Here is a 17,207-nt window from a genome sequence, read left to right as displayed (position 1 = left end):
ATGATTAAAGATAGAAATGTCTCTCATGAATACTAAAATAGAAGTATTGCTACAGGCAAACTTGAAATGAAATTAAATCAGAGATTGTCATATTGGGTACATGTACAAATATTTGTTTTTATCATTCTAAAGATTGTTGTGAATTTGATTTGATCTACAGAGAAACAAATAACTGATTTTGTCAACCAGCAAAAGGAGTGGGAGTGTATTTTCTTGATAGTGATAAATTTCCCTGATACTTCTGCATGTCATTCAACAGGAAATGCCACTCCAGCATTTTAAACAGGTGATATTTTTTACAATTGTTTTTGATTTAATGCATTTCTCTGAAATGCTCTTTGCTTAATCAGTTACCATGAACAGTAAATCTAATGCATGCTAGGTCCTGGTCATTACTTAATGAAATAAAGACTGAGTGTGTGAATATTAAATATTTTACCATAAACCATAAGTTTTAACTTGTGATGTTGGTAATAATCACACTAAAACTAATAATAATGAAGTGCATTTATGTAGTAGCTTTCATGGATTGTTTATGTAGCAGCTGTATGTAGTAGTGAGGTAATCTGAGTCCAATTACATAATGACAACAATACTAGTAATAATAAAGTTATTATTTATTTATTTAGCTTTGTTATCTCTGCATAGTAATTTCTGCAGGTCATATGTCTTGGAATGGTGTTAAATGCCAGTTTAGACCTCAGGAGGTCATAATACCCATGATAACATTAATCCCACTGATGTCGTTCCCAACAGGGGAGCCAGAAACTTCTAATTGCTTGTGGCAGAACATGATAAAATCAGTGGTTGGACTTTGTGTGAGAGCTGAATGGAGATCAGTTGTTGTGATATTGTCACATTTTTGAAAATATGTTTTTTTCTCAGATTGATGGTGAGGACACCAAGATGCACAGCCCCCTCCCTGTAATGTGGCAGGATTTGTGTGAGGGTCTGCTCCTTCAGAGTTATCACCTGTGCGGTAACATCTGTTCTCATTGTGGGTCAGGTTTGCCTCAGATGGCCAGTCATTAATTCATGGAGAAATGTATCTGGGATTAGAAGAATCCCAGAAACACTGAGTGCGAGACCACCTGTCACTGGTGATTTATGAAGCCAATTACATCTGGAAAAAAAAAATTGCTGATTTATATATGCTCCCTTCACACAGCACGTTCTGAGGCGCAGGTTTTCGTTTCCTGTTTCTGTGGGTTTTAAGGTTTCTCATTCGGAAAAGAGAGCTTCCAAGCAGGTCTCCCAGGAAGACAGCTGAAGAGCTGAGGCATATAAGCAGCTGGAAAATCCTGGCTTAGTGCCATGGAGTATAATGCCGTCTGGATATATTAATTCATATATGGATGGATATATTAATTCACATGAACATACAGAGTCTGTTAGAGGACAAGTAGGTAAATTTAAAACAATTCTGACTTTTAAATCCTCAGGTTACTATTTCAACCCGTCAATTTGAACCTTTAACCTTCATATGAAAGTTCACTAGAAGGGCAGGACTACGATATCATTGACTGGCATTGCAGATGTAAAGCGATATAGAATAATGTCTTTGTAACATTGAAACAACACTGTGAGGATATTAATGAAGCCCATCACGTCAGTAAAAACAGCAATAACTAAACCTTTATCTGCAAGGAAATTTCTGCTTACAAGAAACCTCCCTTCCTCCTATTGAAGCCATGGTACCTAATCATGTCTTGATGTCTCCAACATGGCTTCCCCTCTCAGTCACAGTGGGATTAAATCAAAGGTAAGGAGGGGCCTGAGAACTAGGTGAAAGTTCTGGTGCTGTTGCTCAGGATGCTTCCACTCAACCTAATGCTGGGAAGCAAATGTGGTTATTATGGAGTCCTCTCACTGTCCGCAGGTTTCATGAGTTGGTGTTTGAAAACAAGAGATGGGTCATTCTGCCTGTAGGTTTGAGTGAGTGTTAGGCGCTATTGATGCAGACCAGTGCAGAATAGAATGCAAAAAATGCATTGGATTCTCACCCCTTTTCTATTGTAATGCTGGAACAAGGCTGACTCATTATACTTCTTTCTCACTGTAGAGCTGGAACCAGACTGGCTGATTATATCTCTGTCTCAGCCTGGCTACATCTCTACAGAAGAAGGCCTAAGATGACAATTAAATTCTATTTAGTTTTGATCCCAAGTTAATGCTAACTGATTCCAGTTGTATGTGTTAAAAAGAGTGTGAGCTACAACCCAACAAGGCTTGAGGTCATTCAGTAACAGTGGTTAAAAGAGAGCTTTGGTGGTTGCTACTGTGTAGATAACTAACCAGGGAAATGAACACAGATCCTGAATATGCATTTGTAAACTCTGTGATTTGAGTTCATGGCTATGATTGTGTGCACATACTGGGGTGTTCTAGCATCGATGACAGACATGTCTGAGAATTCTGTTAATAATCTGTTCCAGGAAACAGAGAGGTCAACATATCAGATCAGATTGAGGTCTGTAGCTAAAGATCTTATCCCTTATTGCTTTAACTACATAACTGGAACACCACACAATTTATTCACCAGCTCGTTTTTGAAGGAATGCGTACGTTTCTGAGAAGGCACAGCTTTCAGATACACAGATTGTGCTGTAAAAAAATGAAAGGGTGAGACTGTTCACTGAATCTAAGCCAGAGTGTCCTAAAAACACAAATGGAAACAAAGCTTAGAAAGAACAGACTTCCAGTAATGCATTCTTTTCACAAGATTCATATTAACATTGTTGTTGTTACTTGTAATGTTATTATTCTGGTACATCCATCAAATGTACTCTACCTCTCAAACTGGAAATTCTGGCTCATTGGGGGGGGGGAGACTTCTAGCTTGTTTGCCATTGGAATGACAGGGATGTTGATAGGGTGTGTGTGTGTGTGTGTGTGTGTTTGTGTGTGTGTGTGTGTGTGTGTGCATGTGTGCATATGTGTGAGGGGGGCACACGCCATAGCGGAATCGCCGCAAACATCACTCTTCACTGTAAGCTGACTCTGTAGTTTGTGTGAGCCAAAATTGTTTAGTGCGACTTTATCCCATTTTCACATCAAAAGACCTATTTTTATTTTTAAATCAATAGAGAATAGATACTGTCTTTTTCACGTATTTGAGTAACTTGCTGTTTTTGTGGACTAAACACATTTTTGTGGATACACAGTGATTCAATAGGCTTGATGTGACTTCAGAACTCCAACCCCTGTCCCCCCCCCTTCTCTGAAGACTGGCTCTATGTTGCAGCAATGTTCTGAGAAGCTTTGCCCTTGCACCGCTCATACTCTCGGTGCTCAGCAGTCTGTAACTGGTGATAGGACCTGGGGGGTGTCAAGGAAGGAGTGAGTGGGGGAATTTCTGCTTCTGCATAAACAACACATTAATTATTAATGACTGTATCACTACTGCAAGATAATCTACATAATGCTAAAAAGGCACAACAATTTCTAATTGCCCTCCCCCCAACGGGGCAATTCTGTGTGGCCACAACCATATTGTTCCTCTGAGATGGAACAAAACATCAGGCAGCTGAATCCATGTCCATCATGTGTGGCATGATGTGTGTGTGCATGTATGTGTAGGTGCGTATGATTGTGAGTGCATGCATGTGTAAGTGTCATATAAATTGGGTGTGTGTGCATGTGTGTCCGTGCTTTGTGCACACTCCATGTATGTGTGGCTGTGCAGGTGCATGTGTGTTTGCTTGTGTGTGTGTGTGTGTGTGTGTGTGTGTGTGTGTGTGTGTGTTTGATGGACACTGTAACATAGAAAGCAAGCAGAGATTTCACAACCATGAAGTAAGAAATTTTCCTTTTGAAAAATCTTCATCCATGCTCTTGCCTCCCATGTCCACAGTCACACTGTGACATAAATCAGATTCCTGTAATCTGTTTTGTCTGATTTCTATCTCAGTTGGTATTTCTGTGGTTAACTGGAACCACAAATCATAGCAGTGTGTTTAGAATGTCAAGAGCCACTGCCACTGGAGAATTAATCTGAACATGGTGCTCCCCCAATCAGCATAGCCAGCTGCAATGTATCTCCCCTGATTTATTGGCTAATAAAACCAGCGACTGCCGCTAAAACTGATTGAGTCCTTTTGTACACCTTCTCCTAATTCGCCTTTTCCCATTTCAGTAGATTCTTTTTCAAACACTAATGTAGCTATCTGAGTTTAATGCCCTTTTGCTCAAAAACTCATTAGATTAAAAAAAATGAATACGCTGGTTCTTTATTTTTCACTATGCAATTCAGTATTCACACAAGACATATAACAGGGCAGAATTCCTTGTATTTCACACTTGTGTACATGTGTAATGATGAAATACAACACTAAATGTGGACCCGTGGACTCTGTAATCACTGAGCAGATAATAGAAAGTGTGTTTCTACTGTGGCTGCCGCTTGAAGCTGAGGAGCAATAAGGAAACTAGCAGCATCTTGTTCAGTTTGTGGTGACAGGTTTATTGGAAACCTGATAATACGTGCTAACAAGCTGACAAACTGTGGGCTCGTTAGGGCTAATTAGTCCACCATTACAAAGTCTATTTCCCTATACAGTTCAGGCTCTTGGGTGCGTGCAGGAAGGAGGAGAGGGCAAGACAAGGCTTCTGTTTGGAAACCATACAACTGACACAAACTGAATAAGCTTTTCACAGCTGAAAGCACATCCTTTTATCTGGTCTGCAGGAGTGCAGACCCATTGAATAGAAGAGATGATTTACAATGGGTGAATGCACATCCTTGATAGTACAGCATTAATCTCTGAGAGAAGTGTGCCATGTGTCACTGAAGGTCATCCCTCCAGCCACTTGAGTGTCTCTGGATTCATTCAATGATCTGATGGATACATGCGTTTACAAGCTTTCGTGTGTTTTTTGGTATGCTGCTTATACCACTGTTTTCTAGGAGTTTTCTCAATCACCTTTTCCTGGAGTCAAGGAATGATTTTTGAGGCAATGCAGTTAGAAAAAATGTTTCATGTGAAATATATTTATATAAATGGATAAAGAGAAGCTTTACTTGTTAGCTCACAGAGCTGAGGGCCAGATGGAATACATTAGAGAAGAGACTGGAAGATGAGGAATGGAGGTTGGGGAAAGGACAGTTGAAAAGTTGTAAGCTGGTGCATCAAAATGGAGAGGGGAGGAGGAGGATGGAATAGAGTCTGAGCTTTGCCATTTGGAGTCCTTGCACTGTCAAAAAATATCATTTTTCATTTTACTTGTTGATTACTTAGCAGGGGAATGGATACTCCCAGCAATGTGTGTACAATTGTTGTTCATACTGAGTGTGGAAAGAAGTTTTATTTTTCCCTCCTGAGCTTGAGATTTCAACTTCCTGCTAGAAAAAGAGCTGGAGCACACAATTCTAAGAGCACAATGTCAGGGGGCCTGTTTTCTGGATGAATACAAGACGGAGTCACTGACCTTTACTGTTTGTGGATTGGCTCAATGAGTAGAAGGAACTATCCATATGATTTCAAAGAGCAGTGAATCTGCGAAGGGTCTACACAGCAGCAAGTAAAACAAATGGAGCCTGATGTCTTGATTCACATATCCAAGGTGGGTCTTGGTATTGACACCATCTCACATTAAACCATGCCTGTTTGATAAATAGGACAATTCAGCATGTTTGGACATATCCACATTTAGCACATCCCAAAGAGGGGTGCATTAAGTAAAATCTCTGCTAGCGGCCATCTTCAGCTGTGAAATACGTGCATGGAATGTCCTCAAAATGTAAATGTTCCAGTGACTCAAGGAGGAGGAAAATGACTTCAAGGAATCCATTTGATTATTCAGGGAACTGAGCTGTAATAGTTTTATGCCACATTCTTGTTGTGCAGTAATTGCTTGTTTTATTCTGTTTCCCATAGCCTGTTCTGGGTGTACTGGCAGAAATAAGTGGACAGAGTTGGTGCAGACTTCACTAAGAGCAGCATATGTGTCCTCCACAGCAGGGGGTTTCAGATTGAATGTTGGGTTACTTACCTTTATTATAATTCCTTTTGACTGATTTTTATTCCAGGAACTGAGCTGAAACACAGCTCTTAACCTAAAATGAAATAAAATGAAACCTAATGAATGTATATGAATGTAATGTACTGGATGGCACTCTAGCCTTGTAAGGGGTGAATTGCCAAACTGTGTGTGACAGTCAAATCCATTTGGGTTGGGGGAAACAGGCAGCAGGGGAGATTTGTTGCATGGTGACAGCAGGAACGATGTGGAAGACTTCGCTGACTACAAGGGAATGCACACACGTTGATTTATTTAATTTAAATCATTATTATTTATAATGTAGACCCAGTGGAAGTTGCCCCTGTGATGTCATGGGCATATTTTACCGCTCAGTATTGTCCACTCTCTGGACGTCTCTGTGGTTGGAGCTCCCGTATTGGGTGATATCACAGTAGCAGGCTCAACTGTGCATCGCAGCTGCACTGAAGATGACAATAGCAGTGCAAAGCTGCGCAAAGTCTCAGCTGCTGGCTGGATTTGTGGATGACTTTTGATTTAAAGGAGCATGCACCCTGAAAATGAATGTATTTTATTGTTGCTCCTTAGTGCACACATTCATTTGGCATGCAAATCAGGAGCAGACAACTTCAATTGTTTTTTTCCAGTTTCTATTTACAAAACATAAATATATGGTTCCTTACTCCAGGAAATGATTGGACATCCAAGTTCTGACTCCCTGCAACACGCCAGCGTTTTTTTTTTTTTTTTTTTACGATTTCAATATGAATTTGCAAAGCATTTTTAGGTGACTGCCTTCGATCAAGTAATCCATTTATATTTTTATACAGCTGTTTTTATTTTGTAAGATTTCCAGTGACACAGACAGCAGTTCCTTCAACACTTCTATCTACTTCTAGTCTCCAGCAAGTACAGTGAGATTGAACCTCCTCTCTATATTTGAACTTGAAAGGCATTCAGGTATTTGTGGGAGACTTTGATTACCAAATAGCTGGAATTAATAAAACCACAAAGTGATTTTAAATGAGTTTATTTAATTATCAGTAAAGGTCTTCAGTGTGGACTACTACTGTAATAAATGTAGGGAATTACAAGTACATTTATGAAACTGTTTGAATTATACTTTCAGTTCGCGCAGACAGACAGGGTGTGGGAGCTGTAATTCCAAGTCCTTTCACGTCTGCTGTCCGACTAGCAGCTTCTCCAGCTCCCTTGAAACCGCATAGGCTGAGATTAGACTTAAGGTGTCTGAACCCAGATCAATGCCTGTGATCTTCTGAATGAAGACAAAGTTCCCCTGAGGAACTAATTAGCACTTTTAGCCAAAGAAGACAAAATGAAAGGACAAAACATTTGGCCAAATGGAGCAAAACTCTGGGGGCTTTATTCATTTTCATTTCAGGCATGTAAATATGGAAATTATTAAAGGGATAATTCAGTTCATTCAGCAGCATACTGTAAATGATTTTTGTCATCTGCTTGCTTAATGGAAGACTTACGGTTTGGCAATTAGATTTTGCCAAATTAGATTGAATTACAGATGAATTTGTTGGGTCTACTGAAATTAAACTTGACATTTGGTAAGGGAATGAATCCTTCACACATTGTCTTGTCTGTGTCTCTTGGTTCCAGCTTTGCAGGAAATAAGTTTGGTCTTTCATTTACATTTACATTTATTCATTTAACAGACGCTTTTATCCAAAGTGACATACAAAAGTGCATATAGTGGGCAAACAGCAGGCACAAGGGCAAGATCTGAACAGGTCATACAATGTAGATAGTGCTGAAGCTGAGCACAAGGTCAGTGTAGCGAGACAGAACTAATTTGATGTAAGGTTACATACATCAAATACAGTCACTGGGACAATAAAGTGCTGCTATACTACCTAAGCAAAAACGTGCTACAGATACAACGTAAGAGAGTGCTACAAGTATGAGCCAAGAATCTTAGATTTGCAAGGTCAGATGGCAAGGGTGTCAGTCCAGGTAGAGTATGAAGAGGTGTGTCTTCAGCCCATGTCTGAAAGGTTGGAGTGCAGGAGTTGTTCTCAGGGGGGTGGGGAGTTCATTCCACCACTGGGGGGCGATGATGGAAAAGCAACATTGACTCTGGAAAGTCCGACTTTCCAGTGGGAGATGTCACAGATGAATTCAGAGGAGGTGGAATGACATCATTTCCTGAGATGGCACCAGCCTGTCCTAGGCTGAATTAGTCTGTCCCTATTCCCGTAAAGAAAGGCTCTTTCCCGCCTCTGGTTTCTTCCTCCTTCCTGTCTGGTTTGAATGTACTGCTCGTTCTGTTTTTGCCCCCAAGGGTAATTTAGATTGGTAATAAGATCATAGTGTGTGCATTGTTCTGTATGTCTGAATAAGCCGTTTATGATATCATTGGTTTTCTCACCTGTGGGAGGGTGGTTATGGACCTGGGGAGCCAATGGGTGGTAACAGAGTGCTGCCCCTCCACCCACACTTTTGCTCATGTCAGAGTGGGTGGAGCTTGCGCCTGACATATTTGCAGTATTTTTTTTTTCTCGTTCTGCTGAGAGCTGTTTTGACTCCCAAACCACTCCAGGACTTTTCACATCTGAGCCTAACGTTCCTGTGAGTTCACTAAAGAAAATGAGAATATAAAGGCTGTTTATTGTGCATCTTGTATTCCTTAAAAAGGAGACAACCAGCCAACAACCTCATTATTTCCTACATCTCCCATAATGTTGATGAACATGCCGACACTAAATAAGTAGGCAGGCAACTTTTACTGGGACTGAACTCTTTATACTGACTGCTGATATTTTAAGTGATGAGATGATCTAATTTCTGATTGATATATTAAATAATCGAATGATGTGATCCTTGTATGTTGAGAGCATTCCTTGTTCTTGTCTTGAGAGCATTCATTGTCTGTTTTATCAGTAACCATGTGCACTCCGCTTACCACACACCAATAACACCAGCCTCAAAGTGTGTGAGCAGTGTACGGTGCAACGAAGGCCTCACAATCAACAAACCGCCTTCTCTGTGAGCTCGTGAATCAGTCAGAAACCCGTGCTGCCGCAGAGCCGTCAGACCCTGTGCGTTGAGCCGGACCGGCTCGTTTGTCTTCGTGTGATGTTTTCTCTTTCTCTGGTTTTCCTGCTCTGTTTGTTGTCCTCGGGAGCCATGCCAGGTCCGTCTCCCTCGTGCTGCAGAATGAGTCCTGACAGCACGCGGCAGCTGCTGAGGACGTGGGCGAGAATAAAAATGCAGCTATAAATCGGGGAGATTATTTACGGCACACGGGCCGTCGGAAAGGGCCTCTCCTTCATTGTAAAACAGATTTAGTTCACAGGGGGTGAGGGGGTATTTTTGTCTTCTGTTTGTTCTATTTTGTTTTCCTGTTTGTTCAATTTGTTTTTCTGTTCTGTTTCCGAGTTAATGCCAAGACTGCTGCTCCCTTCTCACACAGAAATATGCACACACACACACACACACACACACACACACACACACACACATGCATACACATACACACACAAACAACCACGCACACAGGCACACAGACACACAAGGCATTTCGGTCTATCTATTCATGCTCATCTAAATTAAATGTGTTGCCTTTCACTGTACGCCTCCAGGGTACCAATTAATGCTACATGAGTAATGACAGTGACCTTTAAAATAAGACAGAAAGCAGAGATCAGTAGGCATGTTTGAGTAGCATAGAGCCGGGTCAGTCGATGTGGGACCCATTTGAGGAGCACCGAGCTGGTTAGGGGTGAGGCTTGTTTAGGAGGACAGAGCCATGTCGGGTGGGCCTGACTCATGTGGTATGATTAAACTGTATCCACTGTTTGGTTCTGATTTTGGTCAGCAGGTCGGGGTCACCATGGTTTCCATCTAGTTGTTTGGATGCTGTTCCAGGTGGAGCAGATGTCCCTCTGGAGGCAGTTCTGAACAGTGGCGCAGGCAGACACAGGTAGGTGAAGCAAACCTTTATATATTGTTTATATTATAAACTGACCTTTATAACTGACATTCCTCCTAAATGTGGTTCTGGCCATTTTCCACAACCAAAAAGCATGCCGCTTTAAATAAGGTCCACCAATTAGCAATCGATTCCTTTTTATGTTATTGCATCCTTGACAGTCTCACCTACTAATATAACACTGGAATAAGTTGTAGAACGGCAGCTGTGCAGTGATAGTAATACGTTTAATCTATACTTTTCATGCTGAGAGTGTCCTTCTGAGTCATTTAGCATGTGTTATTTGAGTGCTTTTGCATACACTGTCAAAAGAACAGATGTTTTTCACACAGTCCCAGCTAATACTTATATACTTACTTACCGTAGAACACTATGAAAACTGTAAAACCATATGTTTCAGATGGATATCTATTTTGTGTGTGTGTGTGAGTGTGTGTGAGAGAGAGAGAGAGAGAGAGAGAGAGAGAGAGCATGTGTGTCTGTGTGTGTGCCTGCACTTGTTTGGTGTATTTATAATGCATTTTGTGTGCTTTCATCTTATGTCTGCAAATAAATTGCCCAGAAGCATAAAACACCATCTTCGAGGCATTGATTGATTCCTTTCCAAGCCTTCACCATATGCTAGGAATAAATGACGGGAGCACTTTTATTAATAGAAATGAGCACTAATAAGATCCGGGGGCCGTATGGTGATCGGGGTATTGATGAATGCATGCGGGACCGTGCTGCGGATCTGTGTTCTTGCAGGGCAGTCCCGTTGAAAGAAGCGTGGTAATAGAGGTCAGGGTGTGGCGGTTGGACAGGGGATGGAGTTTCTCCTGCTCTTGTCAGGGGGACCTGTAAAAGATGTGAACATTCTACGTGGAAACAATTTCTATCACACATTTCTGCTGGGAAACCATAAAAACCTGAACGGTTAAATAGGAACAAAAATATAATGCAATGTACTTTCTTGAATAAAATTGTAAATATGACTTTGCTCTGTGCAATACTATTAAGATCAAGGTTAAAAACGATTTTAAAACATTAACATTACAAACATTATAAAAACAATCATAAAAAATGATCGATGTCTGTCATGTTCCTATTTAATCAAAGGCATGAATAATTCCTGAGGGTACTGTGACCGCCCCAATGAATCCTGATGTGACTGGACCCCCAATATTGTGGACGTTTCATTGCAATTTTAAATTGTGTTGTACTTAGCAACCTGACCTTTTAAAGGTTTGAAGGATTAGTACCCCCCCCCCCCCCCCCCCTTTGGATTCTCCCAATTTTCTGTTTAATGAGAAATCACTGAGGTTTAGAAAAAGCAGATGCCAACAATTGAACACCAGTGTCCCTACTATTAGAAACTCTGCAGTCTGCTCAGCAGGAGTGCAGTGGCTTCACCCTACCCTGGATGGACACGCCTACCTTATCATAGCACCTCCTCAGCCAGGTGAGACAACTGAGAGCTGTCTCACTCTATCTCTCTCATTCTCTCTCCCTCTCTCTTCCTCTCTATTCAGGTCAGTTCCATTGGCTTGACTGACGTGACAGGTACACTTTCTCTCTCATGCTGGGGCCATTGGCTGTGGCCCAGCCCCCTGAGCTTGATGGACAGCCACTGGCAGAGTAAGCCCCATCCTCTCTTACCTTCTCATTACGGGGAGAGGACCGAAGCTGAATAACCTGCTTCGACTCAGTGAGAAACTCTGCATTTTAGGAGAGACTCGTTATGCTGTGCTGCTGCTCCAGCGCCTCTGTCGTTTGCGTGGGTGTGCTGCAAATCTGCTTTCTTCCTTCGTGTCCTGTAGGAATATTTCCCGCTCCTGTAGACCGCCTCAAATGGGCCACTCACTTTGAACTGTAGCAGCCTCCTGAATATGAAGTCCCTGTGCCAAGCTGTCCCTCTCACTCTCCCTCTTACTCTCCCTCCAGCATTATTATTGCTCCCTCTCTGGCTCTCCCACCATCTTTTTGGCTCTGCCTCTACAGCCAGCCACGCACACATGCACCCCCTTTCCTTTCACACTCTTGCCCCCTCGCTCTGTGACAGAGTGAGGGGGTAAAGCGGAGAGACAGGCGTGCTCCAACAGATGGCTCTGGTTGTCCTGATTCAGTCACACAGCAGCTGGATGAATGAGAGCTCAGAGACGGAGAGAGAGAGAGAGACAGAGGAGAGAGAGAGAGAGAGGGGGGAGAGAATAAAGCGGCAGAGAAGAAAGAGAGGCCGAGAGAAAAAAAGAGAGAAAAAGAAAGAGAGAATAGAGCAAAGGAGAGGAAAGAGAGAGAGGCTGAGAGAAAGAGCAAGGGTGTGCAGGGAAATTAAAGTGAAGAGAGGGACTTTTTTTCATCTTTTCTGTCTCCGCCCTCCCTCCCCTATTTCTCTGTTCCTTGTTTGAAACCCCGCCTCCTCCCTTTCACTCCTCTGTGTGTCTATATTTGTGCCAGAGCTGTGCTTCTGTCAGACCGCTGAATGGCTGGAGAGAGAACAGCTCTGGGCAGAGCAGAGTGGTGATGAGTTCACGACCCTTGTGATCGCTGTCCAACCGAGAGAACATCAGCTCCATCTCCGGCAGGCAGTCAAATGCTGCAGCTTTGAGGTATAGTGACTGCCCTACTTTGCTCCATCTTCGCGCTGTCTCCGATGCGTGTCAGTGCTGTCACAGCTGTGATTCTGTGCAGCCTCTGCTCTCTCTCTCTCTGCACGGCTTCCAGTCTCTCTCTGCGCTGTGTCCACTGTATCTCTGTGCTGTCTTCACTCTCTCTCTTTGCAGCCTCTACTCTAGCTGCACTGTCTCACTGTATCTCTGAGTAGTCTCCACTGTATCTCAGCGCGTCTCCACTCTGCCTCTGCACTGTCTCTCTCTGTACTGTCCCCAGTGTCTCCTCCTTTGCTGTCTCTCTCTGTGCACTGTCTCACTGTCTCTCTGCATTGTCTCACCTGCATATCAGAGCTGTTTCCAGGTGGTGTGCTTCTTCCGTTTACAGGGGTTACACACCTGAGCTGCCACAATCTCTCTGCAACTTAGATGTGTTAAAGTGTCCGATGATGGACAGAACTCCCCTTTCTCTCCTTCTCTTTCCCCCGTCTGTTTCTTTCTCTGTCTGCCAATGTCATATTGTACAGAGACCTGTTCTTTTGAACTGCTTTTTTTATTTAGGCTCCTTAATTTACCTGTTTAATTTCTTGTGAATGCATTGATTGATTGAGTGGACTTGGCTGTGGAGTTCATCTAGCCATTGTGTTACTTCCATCCACAGTCCCTCTCTGCATGGTGACATCTCTCAGCAAAGCATTTCAGTGAGTCGTGTACTGTATTTATAAAGTAAAATCAGGGAAACTGTCTGTATTTCACATGCCTTCTTCTTTCAGCCTCTAAAGGGGCCATTCATTTTGTGTGAGCTCCTTACAGGTATATAATACTGAAAATTCTGCTTCAGATCAGTTTAAAGACCCACTGAATTTCCAACAAATTCTAAGGTTGTTTCAGACTGCCTGTGTCCCGGGTCAGAGAGAATTGTTTTCTGAATGGCAAAAGCATGGAAGGCATTGGGTGCCTTGGTGTCCAGGAAAACAGCTTCCCTGGATTTAAATTTTCAAACAATGATTAAAAAAATATCAGAATCCAATCAGACGTTTGTGCTAAATGATGACACTGAGGGGAAATTTTCAATCACTCTTCAGAGACCCTAAAGATGTGCTGTGCAATCTTTGCTCCTCGTAGATTTGTCTCTGTTACCGGAGTGTGGCAAGAGAGATATTTATGCCCCATTATCCCAGCGGTTAACATTGGTGTATTTCTGCTAATAGTGTTTCCAGTGATAACGGGTGTAATTGAGTGGGGGAAATGAGAGCTGTGATCATGTCATGCACTCGCTCCCTGAAGGCATTGTATCTATTTACTTAATCTTAGGGCTGCAGCTGAGAACGACAGGGCTCCACTATGTGTGCACTGGGTATTTACCAAACTCCAGTACCTCACAGATAAACATTTCCTATTGCGGGGTTTCAGTTTGCGTGGCATCTAGATGTCTCCTCCTAGTGGAGGTTTACATGATGGCAGCACAGAGGGCAATGCAGTGTTTTGGCAGAACTCCCCTCTTCCCTTTCTTGTTCTGGTGCATGATTTCAGATGTTGACAAATCGATTTTCTAACAATTTGGTCATAACTTGAGTGAAAGCATTTGTGCTCAGTCGAGGAAATACATATTCAATTTTTGTGGGTGCATCTGGCAACTAATCAAGAGTCAAGAGAACAAAATGCAGTCCACAGAAATAAGTAAAACAGCCAGCAAGGTCTGTCAGAATGAATTTATTTAATCAACTTACGTGAAAGTGCAAAAAGTGTGAACGACAAACATTTCAGCGAAAAGCTGATTCTCTTTTTTGTCTTTGCACAGTGTGGACGTTTTGTTTTCTTTTCTCTTAATTTTGGTAATGGAATTTAGATTTTTGCTTTACTTGTGTGAAAATGGAAAGCTAAATATCTTTTGACTCTGTAAAACTGAAATGACTATGTAGTTGTTTGTGATTGTTGTTTTATTCTCTAGTGTGATTCAGTTCATTTGATTCATGTTTGAAAGATTACTCATAGACAGTCGTGTATACGGAGCCCTTTGGTTGATTTGCTGCAGATATTGATGAACATTGTACTGGTGGCCAAAACAATGAAAAAGTAAAAAGAAATTATGAAATAGTAGCAGAAACTAATGCTGACGTGTCATGTTCGTTTTAGATGCTTCAGTGAGTAAACACATATTTTATTGATTCTGAGACCCAAGACCCTGGGCTTGATTCGATTGAACAAGTTCCACTTAAGTCAATAATTGACCTCAGAACAGTATTGCTATATTCTCACTGAAAGAAACCTTTTTCACTTATTGAGCTGTTTGTTTTTCATCTCAAATCAACACAGAAAATAGATTCTTATGAAAGAATGAACTGCATACAAGGTGTGCTTTTAGGCTTTATAGTATGATCAAAGTGATGTTCTTTGTAAATAAGTGGTTATCAAAATAGATAGTCTGGGAAATAAAGATAGGTTGCCAAAATAACTATATGCAGTAGCTGCTTGAATGCTCCAGTGAAACGTGGAGGGGGTAGGCTGCGTGTGGGGTCAGGAGTCTGAGATTTGGACGGAGGGGACAGGCTGTGTGGGAATCTGTTGTTCAGGAGGGCCGGGCGACGGTGCTGCTGGGTCAGGTCAGGTCAGGCAGCATCAGGAAGCCAGATCCCAGTGCAATGACATAAGCGCTCAGTAAAATCAGGGAGGGCGAGTCGCTGCATGGGGTCACTGAGGGAGCCCGGGTACAGGACTGTTGCTTCCTTAAGGGGAGGGTAAACAGGTGCGTGTTGCTGGGCTCAGGAGAACTGTAATGTCCCAAATTAGCTGTTCAGCTGCTCCCACTTTGCTGTTTGGAATGAGATCATCATTCTCTGATGCACAAGGGAAAAACTGAAAGTTGAAAAGTGCAGGTGGTGGAGCCTGAGAGCGTACTGCCTCTGATTGTCCTGTTGCACAAGGCACTGGAAATCCCATCCAATCGACCTGACATGAATCAGTCATCCTCCAGCTACAGATGGAGTCCTCACTGCAATGAGATTATGGGGAAAGTGAGCAAGTTACCAGAGCATATTACTATGACTGATTTCTCAAGACCATCACAAGGCGTTTAAGAGCCCAAAGCAGGAAGTGCAGATGCCACCAAGATGTGATACATCATTTTGACTGATTTTGTGTCCATGCTACAACTGGCAGAGTAAAAATCAAAAGAGTGTTGTGACCAGAGCAAGCTGGCCTATTGTACAGCAGGGAGAGAGGTATGTGGAAATGGTAGGGATGGTGTGGGAGGCACCATTAACTATACCAGAATACACCTGCAAATGACTGGAGTAGGGTCTGTCGGTCTGTCTTCCAGTGAGCGCCCACTCCACTGTCATGTGCTGTGTGACTTGCAGTGTGGAAAGTACTTGGCTGTGTGAAGATTGTATTCGTTCTCACCTCAGTCCCTTGTGTGAGCAGAGAGGTTGTCATTGTGAGAGGAGCCTATTACCATATACAATTCCAATTAAATGATTCCAAAACAGGGCTGCATAGAGGGAAAAAAGCATAAAACATAACCCATGGATGTGGAGGGAACGCTAGACGCCAGACAAATGTATGCAGCACAGCACGGACATCACAGTGCAATGCAGATAGAAATCTACAGTTGCTCTCAGTTTTGTTAGCAAAAATTGTTAAACCAGGGATTCTGCAGTCTATAAAAGTAGAAATAACTCTAGATGCAGTTCTGTATCATGTTTCAAAAAGAGATTTGTCATTGAAATTGATAATATGGATCTCTGGGACAACCTCAATGAACACATGCATTTAAGAAATCCAATTATTAAAGTCTTTGTCCAATAATGACCAAGCGAAAACCCCAGGTGCATGAGTGATCAGTTCAGCTCTGCTGAAAGACAAATTTCATTACCTGGGTCACTGACCTCAGATCATAAATATGACCTTTCACCCTTGTACACACTATGCACCTCTCACCCCACTGCTCAGAGGGGTATAGAAGAGAGTGTATTGGGGGAGAGACTATGCTCCATCAAGTTTAATGGATCTATAAACCTGGCAGGGTAATTTACTGTCCAAGCTCATCTAGCAACTACTAAAATACCTACTCTATCCAAGAGAGAAGATTCAGTTCTCATGCATGGGCAACATCGGGGGTGGGCCATAAAAAGCCTTCTTTAATTTAAAGTGCCTTCATGGCCAATCTTGTTTCTCCCCTTTTCAGAGGTCCCATAGTTATTGAAATATAATAATTACATTTTAACTGTCCATCTAATGAAATTCACAGAAAGGAACTTTCATTTGTTACATTTCAGCCACATGAATTAAGCATTAAAGAACAAATTATCAAGGCAGCCTTGTGGTTAGGAAATAAAAAGTAACAAAAGGAAATGATTACTTAGGCATAATGTTGGTAAATGTTGAAATGTTATTATATTGAGATAGATCAATGTTCAAATGTTGATGTATTGATATTTTGACAGATGTGTGTGACAATGGGGGATAGATAGTGAGTGAGAGAGGGAGGGGGGTTTAAATCAAATATTGGGAGATTTTCTCTCAGGTAAGGCATTCTCACCATACTGAGTTCAAAACATTTCCTAGTACTATCTACAGGGCGTATGCTCATTCTCAGAATGAGTTTCCTACCCCAGCTTGTCAGCGGATGTGGTTGGCGCTCCACTACAGGGTAAATGATGGTGAACAGCTTGCTG

At 42.1% G+C, this 17,207-nt stretch overlaps 1 protein-coding gene across 2 annotated transcripts in view; it reads left to right on the top strand.

The window, feature by feature from the left end:
* Positions 1 to 12,379: 12,379 nt before the first annotated feature.
* The window catches only part of LOC118779229 (extracellular sulfatase Sulf-2-like), a 49,449-nt gene continuing 44,621 nt past the window's right edge, over positions 12,380 to 17,207 (top strand). For both annotated transcript variants that reach the window (XM_036531216.1, XM_036531215.1), the window contains exon 1: positions 12,380 to 12,531. The gene's annotated coding sequence lies outside the window, so the exon portion shown is untranslated. The remainder of the gene's footprint in view (positions 12,532 to 17,207) is intronic.

The sequence above is a fragment of the Megalops cyprinoides genome, chromosome 6 (genome assembly GCF_013368585.1).
Source record: "Megalops cyprinoides isolate fMegCyp1 chromosome 6, fMegCyp1.pri, whole genome shotgun sequence".
Lineage (NCBI taxonomy): Eukaryota > Metazoa > Chordata > Actinopteri > Elopiformes > Megalopidae > Megalops > Megalops cyprinoides.
Note: the sequence above shows the minus strand (reverse complement) of the source record. Positions and strands in the feature narration are given on the sequence as shown.